Source organism: Glycine max, chromosome 17 (assembly GCF_000004515.6).
Source record: "Glycine max cultivar Williams 82 chromosome 17, Glycine_max_v4.0, whole genome shotgun sequence".
Classification (NCBI taxonomy): domain Eukaryota; kingdom Viridiplantae; phylum Streptophyta; class Magnoliopsida; order Fabales; family Fabaceae; genus Glycine; species Glycine max.
In genome coordinates this window covers 16450229-16468443 of record NC_038253.2, presented here as the reverse complement: position 1 = coordinate 16468443, position 18215 = coordinate 16450229, and the positions used below count along the sequence as shown (strand labels likewise).

General features: G+C 40.7%; 1 non-coding gene across 1 annotated transcript; it reads right to left on the bottom strand.

The window, feature by feature from the left end:
- Positions 1 to 17884: 17884 nt before the first annotated feature.
- On the bottom strand, positions 17885 to 17991 carry LOC113000048 (small nucleolar RNA R71). The gene has a single exon (XR_003265319.1). It is a non-coding gene; the product is annotated as a small nucleolar RNA R71 (small nucleolar RNA).
- Between the last annotated feature and the right edge of the window lie 224 nt (positions 17992 to 18215).

Below are 18215 nucleotides of genomic sequence, written 5' to 3'. Positions count from 1 at the left end.
GCACGGAGCGTGTTTGCTCTTTGCCCCTATTTGGGAACCTATAGGACAATATCTAGGGGTCTCTAATAACCACTCCCCAACAATTCATAACTCACACGGCTGTTTTCTAGAGGTATCATCACTCAAGATAACAATATTGTGGCGGTATGGAATACCAGCGACAACACATTATAAAGAGAGAAAGCTCTAGACGAGGTTTCACCATTATCAAGCAAGTCGGAGACCTAGCATGATAATAGATTCACCTCCACTCCTTAAATTCCCATGAACCCGGGTATAGGGCCCCCTTTTTTTTTTTTACTCAAACCCGTGGGTGCTTAGAATGCAGTGTAAAGAATGCAAAATAGACAACAGTTATTTACATTTTACACAGTTCAACAAAATGCACACACAAAGTTTCACAATTCCACAATTCTTTAAAATAGGCCTAACTCCCAAAAAAGTCCCCAGTGGAGTCACCAACTGTCGTAACATGCCCTTCGCAGGCGAGCGAGGGCGAGGCTCACGAGTGCGCTTTCCAAAGGAGGAAAGATGCGCGGAGTCGCCACCAACGTTTATTTGTGGAAAACGTTAGAAAAAACGAAGGAAACCGGTCAAAATGAAAATTCTAAGTTCGGGAGTTGTATTTATGCTTGAGGAAGGTATTAGCACCTCTCACGTTTGTCTCAAAGGACAACAACCAATTTTTAGAATTGTGGAAATTGTGTTATCTTAACTTTTAGTTCTTTTTATTTTTTGAGGTCGACAAAAGCGGGGGCTCTTGCTCCTACGTACCCTCTATCAAAGAGGAAATTAGACCTACGTAGTTCTTTCTTAAGAGTGAATCAAGCGATTCTTTTTACTTGAATTTGTGATCATTTTTAAGGCGTTGGACCTTTAAAAATGATCCTTTTTACTTGGTAAGAAACTGAAATGATAAACTTTCAAACCCTATTTTTGTGGACGAGCTTGACTAGGCGAGTTGATTTTAGCCTTAGTTTCACTTTAGTTATTAGTCAATTCAATTAAGAATGAGAAATCCCAAAGAGAAAACGTCCGATTGATTTTTGTGCTTCATTTTACTAAAAGATATTTTTTTGATTATTATATTATTATTTTACCTCTTTTTTGATTTCCAACGTGGTTACGACACGAACGAATGGTCGGAATTCATTTTAACCAAAATTAACGGATGATACAATTCAAATGATCGGCGGAAATTTATTTTATTTTTAGATTAGGCGAGAAATGACTTAAATAAATGACTGAAGCACGTCAAAAGGGGGTATAGAAAGCGAATGAAAATGAAAATAAAAATACATGAAACAAAATGTGGACCACCACGGTACATAGAATAAATTGAAAAGCTCAAATTGAGGTACTTACCCGTTGAAGACTGAAGAAAACGAAGAACGAACGATGAATGTTGAAGAACGGTCGAGAATCTTCGCGTAATTACTCACGGAAACGTTACGGAAGCGCCTCGGCTTGGATTTTCTTCATGGAAATAATTTTCCTCAGCAATTTCGAGAGAATAAGAAGTGCTAAGAAGGCTGAACCCCTTCTCCCTTCACTCCTCCCCCCTATTTATAGCAAAATAGGGGAGGAGCTTGCCACCCAGCTCGCCCAGGCGAGCAAGGTTGCTTCCTCCAGAAGCAACAGCCTTCTGGAGGAAGAATCTGGAAGGCCCAAGTGGGCATGATTGCTATTTGTACCCCCCTTTTTACTAAATGCACCCCTTTACCTTTTTTGGTAATTCTTTTTCCGTAACGTTACGAAACTTTACGAATTTCGTAACGATACTTATTTTCCTTCCGCAAGGTTACGAATCCTTACGGATTATGTATTTACTCTTTTTTAGCTTTCGAAGAAGTTACGAAAACTCACGGATTGCGAAAAACATCTTCTTTCGATTTCCGTCACATTACGGAATTTTCACGAATCGCGTAAGCCTGCTTCCTTTTGATTTTCGGCACGTCTCGGGACTTCACATATTGTGCAACAAAGGGTGCCAAGTATCTCGAAGCAGCCAATCAAAGGTTGTATATCATCAAATAATAATACCCGGACGAAATTAGGGTATGACAAGAGGCTTCCTCAAGAAGCTTCCCCGTGGCTTCTTTGAGAAGCTTTCTCAAGAGGCTTCTTTGAGAAGCTAGATTCTTATCTACCCACACCCTTCTATTAACTAAATTAACCTCCTTGACAATAATTACGGATAAAAATAACACAACAAATAATCAAACATCAAACATAATTATTAATATATAGATATATATATCAGGGTGTTACACCTCTTGACAGTCCTCGTCCCAATGGACGGACTGGTTCTTGCGTAAGAGCTTGAATAGCGGCTCACAGGTAGCTGTGAGCTGCGATATGAATCTGGCAATGTATTTTAAATGCCCTAGGAAACCTCGGACCTGCTTCTCGGTACATGGTTCTGGCATCTCAAGGATGGCTTTTACCTTTTCGGGGTCCACCTCTATTCCTTTCTGACTTACCATGAAACCCAACAATTTTCTTGACTTTACCCCGAAGGTGCACTTGGCGGGTGTCAACCTCAATTGATACATCCTAAGCCTTTCGAACAACCACTATAAGTTGACGAGGTGTTCCTGCTAAGTTTTAGACTTATCGATCATGTCGTCTACGTAGACTTCGATCTCTGGGTGCATCATGTCGTGGAGCAAAGCCACCATAGCCCGTTGATAGGTTACCTTTGCATTCTTGAGCCCAAAGAACATCACCTTATAGCATAACGTTCCCTAGAGGGTGAAGAACATGGTCTTTTCCATATCCTCTGGCACCATCTTTATCTGATTGTAGCCTGAGAAACCATCCATGAAAGAAGGGGGGTTGAATTAATTATTCCTAAACCTTTACTAATTAAAAATTTACTCTTCTAGGCTTTTACTATGTTGTTAAGAAAATAAAGAATAGAGAAGAAACTTAACCAAAAGTAAAAGCGGTAATTAAAGTGCACAGCGAAAATTAAAAGAGTAGGGAAGAAGGAGACAAACACACAAGAGTTTTATACTGGTTCGGCAACAACCCGTGCCTACATCCAGTCCCCAAGCGACCTGTAGTCCTTGAGATTTCTTTTCAACCTTGTAAGAATCCTTTTACAAGCAAAGATCCACAAGGGATGTACCCTCCCTTGTTCTCTTTGAACAACCTAGTGGATGTACCCTCCACTAGAACTGATCCACAAGAGATGTACCCTCTCTTGTTCTCAGTCAATAACCCAAGTAGATGTACCCTCTACTTGTACCACAAAGGATGTACCCTCCAATGTGTTAAGACAAAGTTCTCAGGCGGTTAATCCTTTGAAACTTTGTGAATGGGGAAACAAAAGAATTCTCAGACGGTTAGTCCTTTGAAATCTTTTGTGTATGGGAAAGGGAAGAATCAAAAGAATTCTCAGACTATGTCGTTTTGAATTCTTTGACAAGGGAGAAGGGAGACACAAAAGAATTCAGGCGGTTAGTCCTTCGTTCTTTTGGAAAAGGGAGAAGAGAGACATAAAAAGAATTCAGGCAGTTAGTCCTTGGCGAATTCTTTTTGGCAAAGGGGAAAGAGAATGAAAAGATGAATAGCACAAGTTTTTGAATAAAGAACTTTTCTTGGAAGGGAAAGTTTTGATAAAAAACTTTTAGAAAGATGAAGAGAAGATGAAACTAGAAAGTTATGAAAGAAATGAAAGAAGATGTTGAAAGATAGATTGAAAGATTGAATGATTGAAAAAGATGATGGATATGAATGTGTTGTTCAAATGTTTCATGCCAAGGTCACATATTTATAGTTTCTTGATGACTCAAGTCAAAACTTGTAACTCTTGGCAATTCCTTTAAAACTAATCACTTAAAAAGATATGGCTTTTGAAAGAATCTTCAGAAACAAGTCACTTGAAGAAATGTGACTTTTGGAAATGAATTTTTCGAAATCAGTCACTGGTAATCGATTACCATAAAGGTGTAATCGATTACACATCAACAGATGTGACTCTTCATTTTGAATTTTGAAAATCTTAACGTTTTAAAACCACTGGTAATCGATTACTATAATCTGGTAATCGATTACTAAAGAGTAAAACTCTTTGGTAATGATTTTGTGAAAACTTCTTGTGCTACTCAATGTTTTGAAAAAACATTTTAATACTTATCTTGATTAATTTTTCTCTTGATTCTTGAATCTTTGAGTCTTGAGTCTTGAATCTTGATTCTTGATTCTTGAAATCAAATTTCCTCTTGATCCTTGAAGTGTTCTTGACTCAATCTTGAACTCATTCTTGAATGTCATCATCTTTGTTATCATGAAGTGATCTTGACTTTTGAGCTTTTTGTCATCATCTTTGTTATCATCAAAACTCCTTGAATCAATCTTGATTCATCATGAAGCTTGCTTCTACAGGCATGTCTTGATACGTCCAAGCAAAGACGTCTTGGTAGTCCCTCAGCAGGGCCACTAATTCTTCATGGATGGGGCGGTCATACCCGTGCCTACTTTTACTTCCTTCTTTTCACTGCCGGTACCTAAGTTTACGAGTTCTGTCTCTTCTTGATGGGCCTTATCTCTTGATCCTTATGAGTAAATATCCTCTCTAGCTCTGGGGGAAGCCCTACGTCTTCGTCTTCTTCATCCTTTGTCCAACTCGCTTCTTGCTCGAAATCGACGGCTGGGTCCCCGGTATTAGTACCTTGGTGGGACTCGTCGTTGAATCTGTACCGTTTAAGCGTAACAAGGAAATAAACATGCAAATGAATGAGAATGGGTAGAGGCGCAAGAACAGATAAAGAAAAATCTTTATATTATAAATTCGAGAACAAAAGACATAATGCCTTAACAAAAGGAAACCCTAAAGTCTAGGCCCGTCCATAGAGTTTTAAAGCTAAAAAGGTTACATTATGCTTGTCATGTAAATGTCCAGGTGTTCCTCCACCCACCAATTCCCTAGTTGGGAGTCGGGAGGGCATGGCTATACCAAATCTGATCTCCTCGGGGATTCCTCATCGTATATCGTGGCGACTTGTCCTTCGCGTCTTAAACCTGCACTCACGAAGCTTCTGCTAATGTGGCACGGCGAAACCTCTTTGGCTTGCTGTCCCAACCGCGGACCTTCGCCTTTGTTCTTCCTTCCCGAAATGTTTTTCCTTACGTCAGCCTGCGTTGGTTTATAGCCTAACCCAAATTTCCCGTGGTTTCCTTTGACACTTACTAGGTCGGCCCTGTCGCTGTTGTTCTTGCCCAAACCCATTCTGGGCTCGTAGTCGTGCCCTAACATCACCTGGGCCACCATCATTGTCGCACCAGACAGGCGGGGCTGCCTAGGGAGGGAATCTACGGAAGCGATGCTTACTACCTCAAAAGATTGGAAATTCGTTTCCAACGACTCCTCCGCAGCTTCCACATACGGCATAGAGGAAGAACAACTTACCAAGACATCTTCCTCACCTGATACTATGACCAAATGTCCATCCACTACAAACTTCAGCTTTTGGTGGAGTGTGAAGGGGAAGACTCCCACTGAGTGGATCCATGGACGCCCCAAAAGACAGTTGTAGGCCGGATTGATATCCATCACTTGGAATGTAACTCGACAGGTATGAGGCCCTATCTGTACTGGGAGGTCGATCTCTCTCCTTACCTCTCAGCGGCTGCCATGGAAGGCACAGACCACCATGGAACTCAGCCTCAGGTGGGAGGCGTTAAATGGCAACTTCTCCAACATGCTCTTGGGCATCATGTTCAGGCTTGAGCCGTTGTCGATGAGTACTTTGGCCATAACATGTTCCATGCATTTGACCGACACATGTAAAGCCCTATTATGCCCTCTCTCCTCGGCGAGGATTTCCTCTTCAATGAAAGTGAGGTAATTGTTGGCTGTGATGTTATTGCGATTCCCTCAAAGCCTTCTACGGACATGTCTTGGGCTACGTGAGCTTCATTCAAGACTTTTACCAACAAATCTCGGTGAGGCTTAGAGCTCATGAGAAGCTCCAGAAGGGAGACTCTAGTCGGGGTCTTATTGAGTTGTTCAATGACTTCGATCTCGCTTTGTTGGATAATACGGAGGAACTCGCTAGCCTCCTCGAGTGATACCTCTTTCTTGTCACAGCCCTCTCATCCCTCAGCAAATTTCTTTGTCGGAACATCCTCGCCCGGTGTGGGGATCACCTTGACATTTTGTCCTTCGATCACCTTTGCTTTCCCTTTAAAGTTTGCGGGCTGCGTTGGCAGGCCAGGGGGTGCAAACATGCGACCACTGCGGGTTATGTCGTTCAGCCCGGTGATGTTGGTTACTTTGGCCGATAATGAGCCGATATGGGTAGCTTCTTCCTTCCTACCGCCCAGAGGGGCGTACCTCCATGGAACTGCGCGACTGTTCTTGTAAGGAAACGGAATCGATCTAACGCCTGACATTGTCGAGGGGTGTGGGGGCCTTTGGGGAGTCGTATCCCTGGTGAAGTGTATTACCAAGGGTTTAGGCTTTTTAGGACCTTCCTTGTCTGCCGACTGCATGCATATATGTTGTTCCTCCCCCCCCCCTCATTGCTGACCTCAAGCCAGCCTTGGTCTATCATTTGATGTAATAGATCCCTCACCGCTGAACACGTTTCCATATCATGCAGTACACCCGAATGCATTAAACATGAATCCTCTTTGTGCTTGCCACGGGGAATCATGCCTGCCTTTTGTAAGACTTCGTAGAACATGTCGTCCTTTTGTACCTATCGAAGTTAGGTACCTTGAACTTCGAAGGGATGACGACGTCTGACACCAGGCACAGGTCGGTCATGTCTACGAACGGATAATCGCCGAATCCTTCAACGACCCTCAATCTCTCTTCGATGAGATCAAGTTTTTCCTTTCCTTCCGCTGCCGAGGGCGGCCCTCCCACGAACAGAAACATTGGTTGTGTTGGGTGGTTTCGAGACTCTCCTGTGATGTTGGGTTGAGGTAGTGCGTTGGGTGCTCTCAAGGATTCTCGTGGACCCCGTCAGGATGCCAAGGAGGCTCCCCTTCAAGGATGAGGGGAGTAATGTGACCCATGTCTTCATGCATGGCTGGTGGTGTGTACTTAGGTGGTAAATCGTAGGGGTAAGCACCTCGGTTGTACCCTGGATGGGGGTTGCTGACATGCCCCAGTGTACTTCTCTCTCGTCCCACAATGTTTGGAATGGGATGGTGCGTAGCAGTCAGGAGAGCCGGGTCTGCCTCGACAACCGTGCTAGTGGCGACGGCGGTGGCCGCGTTACTCTGCTTTAGTCGTTTCATTCCCAGCATGGCCTCCATCATAGAAGCCATTTGTTCTTTCAAAGCCGACATGTCGGCTTTCATCGGTTGCTGCACTTCCTCTAGGTCACCCATCGTCCTAGACTTGGATCTGGTGCGATAGGGATGCCTTAGGGCGCGTTTAGTTATGGCGTTGATCCTAAAGAGACCAAAATGTGAGCAGTACGTAACGAGGAATGAATGCATGCTAGAGATAAAGTGTGGGAGTCATTTGATTCGCACTGATTTTTGGAGTAAAATCATGGGATAAACTTATTTTATTCAGAAAGTTATAACTAGTCAAGATCTGAGTGACAATACAAACTCCCTAACGGCTCCTAATTATATGGGCCATCAAGTCTATCATATGCTGACAATAGCTGAGGAGCCCGTGGATTTCCTCGGGAGCAGAGTATGTGTCCGCCATTGCTTTGGCCTTTGCCAGTAATCGGGGAAGTTCTTGACTCCCGTTCAAAGTAAGAGCAAACCGGTCCATCCACATCGTCGCTTCTTGATGTAATGAGTCAATCACCCTTCCTCTCGCCTCCTTTTCCGTGTACACTCGGGCGTATTCGTCCGCCACTTTGTGCTCGTGGGCGGTGGCCAAATTTTATTCTTCTTTGTACTTGCTGATGATGGCCAACATGTTTGTTTCGATCTCGCATAACCGCTGAGACAAACTCCTCTTTGACCTTAGGCAAGTCTTCAATTCGTCCTTCAGAATCTGCAATCCACTCGCGATTGGTCCCTTTCCTCTCTTCGGAGCTTAAGTTCGGGAGCCAATCCAGACCTTGTGCGTAGGCTTTCAACCACCTATGGTAACCGCTGATGGGCCCGTTGTTACTTCCCCTAAGTTCCTCCTCCTTTTTTTGCACCATTTCCCATGCCTTGCGAACCTTCTGAAGCACCCTCATGTTGGTGCTACTGAAACCTCGCGCAATAAAAGGTGTGAGCCCTTCCTCTAATGGTGCCCCTCTCATAGGGTAGCCAAGTTGTCTTATGGCGAGGACAGGATTGTAATTAATGCAACCCCTCGTCCCCATCAAGGGAACATTTGGAAATCCTTCGCACGAAATAAGAATCCCGGTTCTTCCTTCTTTCCATCGGGGGAACCAATTGACAAACGCTTCTTCTTTGCTTGCTAAGAGTCGGTTCCAGTTTGCCTCCTTTTTCTCGGTGCATGAGCGGTGGCCTTCTAGCGGGCAAACGTGTCTCACCTCTTGGCGGAAAAGGTGTGAAACTAACCATACGTAGAGGGCTGGTGTACAAAAAATGATCCTTGCACTGTTCTTCTCACATCTTCGGTCAAATGTGTCATATAGATCGGCTAAGATAGCGACAACCGGGCTTTCCTTGCGGTCATGAAAGGCGAGAAAAGCATCAATCGTTGCCAAGTCCACCAACTCATCTATATTTGGAAAGATGACCACTCTGAAGATCGTGAGCGCCAGGACGTCCATGAACAGGGCCCATTCATCTTACCAAGGTTCTCGCCTTTGCTTCCAAACATTTCCTTGGTACTCCAACCACCCCATTTTCTACTTGCTTTCCCCGGTCCAATTCCTGTGTCGAGATTTTGACTATTTTGGAAATTCTAGCCAAGGAGGGATAGAAGCCTGAGAAAAGATATGGTTTCCTTCCTCCCAGAGGGCATCCCAGGATCTCTTCAAACTCTTCCACCGTGGGTGTTAACTGGAAGTCCCCAAAGGTGAAGCACCTCAAAGGCTGATCATAATATTGGGCAAGGGAGGCAATGGCCTCCGTGGAGACCTCCGCCATAGTTAGGTCCCAGATCTTACCATAGGTTTTGCGAAAGGTTTGTCGCTGGAGTTGATCCATCAATTGTCCTAACTCTTTCAGACTGGCGACTCCTAGGCTCTTGATCGTGACCCGATAGAACCTATTTTTAAGCCAAGGCACCTGACTCGATCCCATGTTTTAGTAAAGTGGAATAAAAAAATCTTTGCGAATCAAGACTTCGACATCTATCACGGGTAAAATGGATGAATGCATGAAGAAATGCTTATGGCACAGATGCATTTTATGGACACGAGAGCCTAGGAGATTATCTCTTTTTTAAATACAGCATTTGGGCAGCACAGTGCTCGATGCATGCATTTAAGAAGGTGACACGGACCTTCCGACTTCTCATGACAAATGAGGGGATCAAAATGCAATGCGTGCGTGATGACATGATGCAGATGCGAAAAAACGGTAACAAGGAGATGTACACAGCATGGCAATATCCACAAATAATCATAAGCAAAGGTGTACATGACATTTAAGTTACATGCATGGTAATGTTTAAAAGGCACATAGCGTGTTTGCTTCATGCCCCTATTTTAGGGGCCTAAACGGGAGGAACTAAAAGGCTTTTAGTGATAATTCCCAAGGTGGTCATATCTCTCTTGATGGTTTCTTGAGGTATCATCCTCTTCGACAAACATATTGCGGCAGTAGGGACTACCAGCAATAATATGTTATCAAAGAGAAAAACTCTAGATGAGGGTTCACTATTATCAAGCAAGTCAGAGACCTAGCATGACCACAGATTCACCTCCACTCCTTATGTTCCCATGGACCCGGGTATAGGGCCCCTTTTCAACTCACCGTGTGTGCAAAAAAGGTGTTGGTGTTGTGTGCATCAAATGAATAAATATCTATCTCATGCATACATTTCAAAAACACACTAAAAGCATCAAAGAGTTATATATAAGAACATAAGAGAAATAAAAGGAAACCGATAAAAAGGAAGTCATGATATTGCACGAGATTAGAAGACCTAACTCTCTAAAAACAGTCCCCAGTGGAGTCGCCAACTGTCGCAACCTACCCTTCGGCGGGAGGGCGACGCGAGGGCTCACGGGTGCGTCTTCCAAGGGAGGAAGGCACGCAGAGTTGCCACCAACGTTTATTTGAGGAAAACGTCAAAAAAACTGGAAAGGTGTGGTTTATGAACTTTAAGTGTGAAAGGTTCGAGAGTTGTTTTTACGCCCGGGGAAGGTATTGGCACCCCACGCGTATGTCACAAGGGACGACAGCCTTTAATCAAATGTGCAATATCATGTCTTCAATTTGTTTTATTTTCCCTTTTTATGTTTTTATGTTTTTTATGGGCTTTTTGCATTTTTTATCTTTTTGTGGTCGACAAGGGTGATTCCCTCATTCCTACGTATCCTCAATTGCGATGAGGAAATCAGACCTACGTAGTTCTTTTAGAACTAAACGTTGGTTAAGTTGTTTTGATCTTTTTTCGCAAGATCAATTTTAACCGAATAAAGGTCATTTAAGGCGTTTGGACCATTAAACGATCTTTTGATTTTGAAAGGAGAGAAATGTTAAGGCGTTGGACCATTAACAATCTTAAGGCTTTTGCTCCTACATATCCTCAATTGCGATGAGGAAATCAAACCTACGTAGTTCTTGCAAAAGCGGTAAAGTTACATGTTGGTTTTTATGCTTTTGAAAGGTCCATGTTAACCGAGAAAAGCAAAGAGGACCATTTAAGGCGTTGGACCTTAAAATGATTTTTAGTGATTTTTGCGGACAAAGCTTGATTTGTGAGTTCATTTTAGCCTTAGTTTCACTTTGGTTATTAGTCAATTCATTCAAGGAAACTTCCAAAGAAAAACGTCCGATTGATTTTTTTGATTATTTTATTCAACGATATTTTGATTATTTTATTATTATTTTTACTTTTTCTGGTTTAACCGTGGTTACAGTGTGAATGATCGGTTAGATTTTTGCTTTAATGGTGATTAAACGACGTTGCAACACAAATGATCGGTTAAAATGCATTTTTATCACTTATTAGGTAAGAAGCGGCTTAAATAAACAGTTAAAAGCTCGTTAAAAGGGGGTACGGAAAATAAACGTAATGAAAACAAAAGTACACAAAACAAGTAGGGACCACTAAGAGTGCATAGAATGAATTGAAAGATTCGATTTCGGGAACTTACCGGTTGAAGACCGAAGAACGACGAAGAACGAATGAAGAACGATGAAGAATGGTGAAGAATCTCCACGAAATCACTTATGGAAACGTCTCGAAAGCGTCACGGAAGCACCTCGACTTGGATATTTTTCACGGCAAAAATTTTTCTCACTAATTTCGAGAGATTTCTCAATACCAGAAGGGCTAAACTCATTTGCTCTATCCTCCTTCCCCTATTTATAGGAGAAAAGAGGGAGGTGGTTGCCGCCCAGCTCGCCCAGGCAAGCTGGGTTGCTTCCACCAAAAGGCACCGCCTTCTTTTGGAACACTCAAGAAGGCCCAAGTGGGTTTGGTTGCTATTTGAACCCCCCTTTTTCACTAAGTACACCCCCTCTTGGTGTTTTTTTTATTTATTTATTTCCGAAACGTTGCAGAACTTTACAGATTACGCAACGATGCTTGTTTTTCCTTTTGGAATGTTGTGAAACTTTATGGATTATGCAACAATGCTTGTTTCGAGGGTTCCGAAGGGAGAAAACAAGGTTCAAGGACCAAACGCAAGTACTCCCGGACGAAATTAGGGTATGACATGTGCAACGTCAACATTCTACATAGTTTGTGGCCTTGGGAAAAATATATGAGCGAGGGTCTACCATACATAGCGTGGCGTATACAGATGATGTCATAAGGGTTAGCGTTGAAAAAGTTATTGACAGTGATGCTGAAGTCTCGTTGCCAACGTCAAAAATTCAGTATGTCAGCCAGGTCCTTCACACATTCATTACATGGCCGACACCCATTGTAACTCTGGTATCAGATGATTGAGGTAATTTTGTTTTTATGTAAAACACATTAATACATTGATACATATTTATAAATTAGTTACTAATATTAGTTTAATTATTGTTTTCGTTAACCATATAGGATTCAGTTATTACTCCAAATAAAGTGACTAAAGTTGTTAAACAGTTGAATGATGCTGTTGTAGGTGACCCCTTGCGTGAGTTGATTAAGAGCCTGTACGACATTTATGAGAAGCCTATTCAGTTTGTGTGGGATGTTACTAAATTTGGGATTCCAACTGTAGATGCATCCTTGTTCTTAACACATGCTGATGTCAATGAATTAATATCAGGCGACAAATGTTTGAACATAGCAATACTACATCTGTGGATCATGTAAGTAAATTTCATATCATTGACTATTAAATCCATATTCATGTGCTATATACATCATGTTAAATTTTATTTTCAAATGTTCAAAATAAGTATATGGGTGAGTGGAGTTCTAGCTTGGGTCATGGTTTAGTGTATGGATTCCTTAATCCTTAGTGGATACACAATGCAAAAGATATACATGGGCAATGTCAAGATTACATCAAAAGATGGGTTAAGGAATCCCAACAGGAGGTGTACCTAGGAGCTTATTTGAATCAGTAAGTAATATTTATGGTATCACTGTAAAGAGTGTTCGTTGCATAAGAAGCCCGATGTTCATATAAAAGCTACAATTAACAAGTTCAGTTTCATATTTTAATTCATTTAATGTTTTCTAAATGTGGATACGTAAATAGTTTGCTCCTCATTTATACGTCTAAATCTTTCAATGCAGTGCATTTAAGACATTAAAGACTACTTTTGACGGAAAAATTGATCAAACTACACCCCGGTGGATTGAAGTAAAGGTTAGTCATACAATTACTGGTTATTTGGGACTGATAATGTTGTTTAACATCTGAATTGTAAGATTGAATTATTTTTCCCATTGAATGTAAAGTCATGTTCAAAGTGGAGGCTATGAGTATGGCTATTATGTCATGCATTGAATCTGAAACATAATTAGCGAGGAGTTGAAGAATGATTAGACTATGGTATATTTACTATCCCCAAAGGATTGACTTGAGTAATTCTTTTTATTCCTTTTTTAAATGAAAACGACTAATTACTTATTTTTTATAATTTGTAGTGGTTTGGTGATGGCACACCACAAGACATCAAGACCATGACAACATTATGGAAAAAATGGGTAGTATATTTTTTAAGAGTTAAAAGCATCCAATGTAGAAAGCTTTGGATGAGATCCGAACAACCACTTTGGTGTTTTACATGTATTTCTTTAAGTGTTATAAACAATTTTGTAGCTGTAATGACCATTATTTGTGAATAAAAATACATATTTGTTTATTTCATTTTGGTATGCACAAAAAGATTTGGAGAATGCATTGTATTTGCAATGGGTATTTGCATCGATAGGATATGTGTTTTTTATGCAACCAAGCTGCCCATTTTTGCAGGTGCTTGGCAAGGTACGGATTTTGATACTCCTAATGATACCAAAATATATTCAGTCTAATATGAGGTGTGGTAGGGGGTATATAAGATGACTCTCCAGCAGTAAGAGCACCTAAAAATCATTATTGGTTGTGGATTCATGATGGGCAAGTGGATTCTTGTGAAGTGAAAGTGACACTTTTACCTGAAAATCATTATTGCTTGTGTTTCGACTTTGTCATTATCGGTGTCTGATCTGAAAATCATTATTGCTTGTTGTCGCAACCTACCCTTCGGCGGGAGGGCGATGCGTGACTCGCGGGATGCGTGTTCCACGAAAGGAATACGCGCGGAGTCGCCACCAACGTTTATTTGAGGAAAACGTCGGAAAAACCGGAAAAGACGCGATCTACGAATTTTTAAGTGAAAGGTTCGGGAGTTGTATTTATGCACGGGGAAGGTGTTAGCACCCCACACGTCCGTCACAAGGGACGGCAGCCTTTAATCGAATGTGCAAACATGACTTTGATTTTTACATTCCCTTTACGTTCTTATATCTTTTATGCCCTTTTTATATTTTTCCCTTTGCTCCTACGCATTCCTCAATTGCAATGAGGAAATTAGACCTACGTAGTTCTTTCTTATGCGTGAATCAAGTGATTCTTTTTTACTTGAAAGGTGATCATTTTAAGGCGTTGGACCTTAAAAATGATCCATTTTACTTAGTAAGAAATTGAAATGATAAACTTCAAAAACCTATTTTTGTGGACGAGCTTGACTAGGCGAGTTGATTTTAGCCTTAGTTTCACTTTAGTTATTAGTCAATTCGATTAAGAATGAGAAATCCCAAAGAGAAAACGTCCAATTGATTTTTCGCTTTATTTTACTAAAGGGGTATTTTTATTTTTTTATTATTATATTATTATTTACCTCTTTTTTTGGTTTCCAATGTGGTTGCGGCACGACCGATCGGTCGGAATTCATTTCAACCAAAGTTAACGGATAATACAATTCAAACGATCGGTGGAAATTTATTTTATTTTTAGGTTAAGCGAGAAATGACTTAAATAAAATGGCTTAAGCACGTCAAAAGGGGGTATAAAAAGTGAATGAAACGAGAATAAAAATGCATGAAACCAAATGTGGACCACCACGGGTACATAGAATGAATTGAAAAGCTTGGTTTGAGGTACTTACCCGTTGAAGACTGAAGATCGATGTACAACGTCGAAGAACGGTCAAAAACCTTCGCGAAATCACTCACGAAAACGTTACGGAAGCGCTTCGGCTTAGATTTTCTTCACGGAAACAATTTTCCTAAGCAAATTCGAAAGAGAGAAAAGTGCCTAAGGGGCTGAACCCTTTTCTACTTCACTTCTCCCCCTATTTATAGAAAATTGGGGGAGAAGCTTGCCACCCAGATCGCCCAGGCGAGCAGGGTTGCTTCCTCCAGAAGCAACAGCCTTCTGGAGGAATCTTCTGGAGGGCCCAAGTGGGCCTGGTTGCTATTTGCACCCCCATTTTTACTAAATACACCCCCTGCCTTTTTTGGTGATTCTTTTTTCATAAAGTTACGGAAACTTACGAATTTCGTAACGATACTTGTTTTCTTTCCGTAATGTTACGGAACCTTGCGGATCACATAATCATCCCCTTTTTGACTTACGGAATGTTACGGAACCTCACTAATTGTGCAACAACGCTTCCATTTGATCTCCGGTGTGTCACGGAACCTTACGGATTGGGCATCAATATTTTCTTTTGATTTCCGGCATGACCCGGAACTTCACAAATTGCCTAATGATGGGTGCCAAGCACCTCACAAGGACCAAACAAAAGTTGCATGTCATCAAGCAAAGGTCCTCGGACGAAATTAGGGTATGACACTTGTGTTTCGACTTTGTCATTATTGGTGTCTGATGTGCCATCATTTTCTCCTATTTCTTAACCCTTTTTGCACCATTTTACGTACTAATTAATCTTAATTGTCAAATTAATTAGGCAGTTTTATTATTTGGGCACATTCAGCTAATTTGATGTTTTTAATCTAATTTCAAGAATTAATGAAGCATTGGGCTTGAATCCAGAATTGGGCTTGAACTTGAAGAGGACAGACTATTTTATTCTACAAAATTTTATCTTATCTAGACTTTATCTTATCTAGATATTATTTAGATTTGATCTCATCTAGATATTATTTAATCTAGATCTTATCTTATCTTATCTTATCTAGATTTGATTTCATTTTATTTATGGGCTTGAATTTAAAACAGATTTGTAAGCTTTGGGGCTGGAAAAAAAAACTATATAACAGCACCAAGGTTCTAGTTTAGGCTCTCTCTTCTCTCTCTCCTGTTTCCGTTTTTAGTTTTAGCCCTCTCATCTCTTTCTCCTTTTTTTTCGTTTTTGCAATTCCAGTTTTGGCTTTTCGTTTTAGCAATAAAATTTCGTTCTCTATTGATTAATGGAAGGCTAAGTCCCCAGCGTTGTTTTCTCTTGGGGATCAAGCATAGTTCTCTTTGAGGTTCTATTATTGCTGTTAAATTCTGTTCAGTTTTTCCTCTTCACTAATTACTTTGAATTTGTTGCTATTAATTCATGCATGCTTAGTACTTGATTAATTGTCTCTGCGCTTAAATTACGTTCATGCTTAATGATCGTTTATAAGTAATTGGTGTATGTGTAGCTTAATCACATAATGAATGCCTTATGTTAAATTTCGCTTAGTAATTTAATTTAGGGTTGGATTAAGTGGTTGAACTGATAAATGATAAATTCTCGCAACCTAGGATAAGAGACTTGCTTGTGAATCAAGGAGAAGCAACGTATTTTAATTCTGATATTTTCTAATTCAATTTTACTCGCAGTTTAATTTACAAAAGCAAACAACCCCCCTAATTTGTTACTATTTCCTACTATCTGTTATGAACATTTGGTTTATCATTGCTCGTTGGGAAACGGCCTAGGATCAGTTCCTAGTTACTGTATTTTAATGTTTATTTGATTTGGGTACGACCACGATCAAATTTGGCGCTGTTGTCGGGGAGCAGTGTCCAAAGGTTCATAATAGCTAGTGATTCGTGTTTTATGTTTAGTTGTTTTATGCTTTCATGTGTTGTGTTCGTGTTGTGTTAAGTGTGTTTAGAGTCTTTTTATTTTGTTTAGTGTGGTGTTTTGTTTTAGTTTTTCTGTTCAGCGCTTCCCCTGTTTCAGTTTTTGTGTTTTGCTGTTAATAGTGCTTTGCGACGGATTTAGCAACCACTTTTGTGAACTGGAAAACAGGGTAGTAGTGGAAATCCCTTAGCGACGGATTTTAGAGACCACACTTGCTGAATTAATTGGGATTTTTTGTTTTGGTAGCTATAGTTGTTATTTTTGGTTGAATTTTTTTGTGGTCACTTCTCTTGATCCATATTTCCTGGGAAAAATAGCTGGAGCCCTTAGTTTGGTCAGATTTGAATGTTCCAAAAAAGTAACAAATTTGATTTTTGTCAAAACTTCAAACGGTCATAACTTTTGCTCCAGTTATCAGAATCACAATTATTATATATGTATTTGGGGTAGAAAAAAATTTCCCATGTTGTGGCAGCCTACCATAGGCCGGCTGAGGTCTCCTTCTTCCAAAAATTGCAATTCTGTCAAAAGTTTTTTTGTTTTCCAAGTATTATTCTCTTATTTCTCTTAACTTATCATTTTTAGCTTCTATAGTTAGACTTTGAATTTTCTTTTGAACTTTTTTGTGCTATCTTCTCATCATTTTATAAGGTTGCTCACAAAATTTCAAGTCATTTGGATATCATTTAATGGTAGTTGTAGTTCAAACCTACACTGTTACTTGCATAAGAAGGCAACTAGTTGTGCATGCTGAATACAGTGTATGACTAGAGGCAATCCATCTGACTTACAACCCTTTGATCCTGAGATAGTTAGGACATTTCATAGATTAGTTAGACATCATTTAGTACCTTTTGAGCATCCTGAGCATTCTGTTATTGGTGATTTTGAGCATTATAGTTTTGAACATTCTAATTTTGAACATTTTGAGAACATGACACAACCTCCACCCCGTGAGAGGACTCTAAGGGAAATGGCTGCACCTGATTTCACCTACAAAAGCTTGTGCATCCAATACCTTGATGAGGATGTCCCATATGTTCTTAAAACTGGACTGATCCATTTGCTTCCAAAGTTTCATGGCCTTGCAGGTGAAGACCCGCACAAACATCTGAAAGAATTCCATATTGTCTGCTCCACCATGAAACCTCCAGATGTCCAGGAGGATCACATATTTCTGAAGGCCTTTCCTCATTCTTTAGAGGGAGCGGCAAAGGAATGGCTTTATTACCTTGCTCCGCGATCCATCACGAGTTGGGATGACCTCAAGAGAGTATTCTTAGAAAATATTTTCCCTGCTTCCAGGACCACAACCATCAGAAAAGATATTTTAGGCATTAGACAACTCAGTGGAGAGAGCTTATATGAATATTGGGAGAGATTTAAGAAACTATGTGTCAGTTGCCCTCACCACCAGATTTTTTAGCAGCTTCTCCTCCAATATTTTTATGAAGGACTCAGAAACATGAAGAGAAGTATGATAGATGCTGCCAGTGGTGGAGCCCTTGGAGACATGACTCTTGCTGAAGCCAGAAGTGTAATTGAGAAGATGGCTTCCAACTCCCAGCAATTTAGTGCCAGAAATAATGTTATTGTCTTTATAGGAGTGCATGAAGTAGCCACGAATTCATCTTCATCAGTTG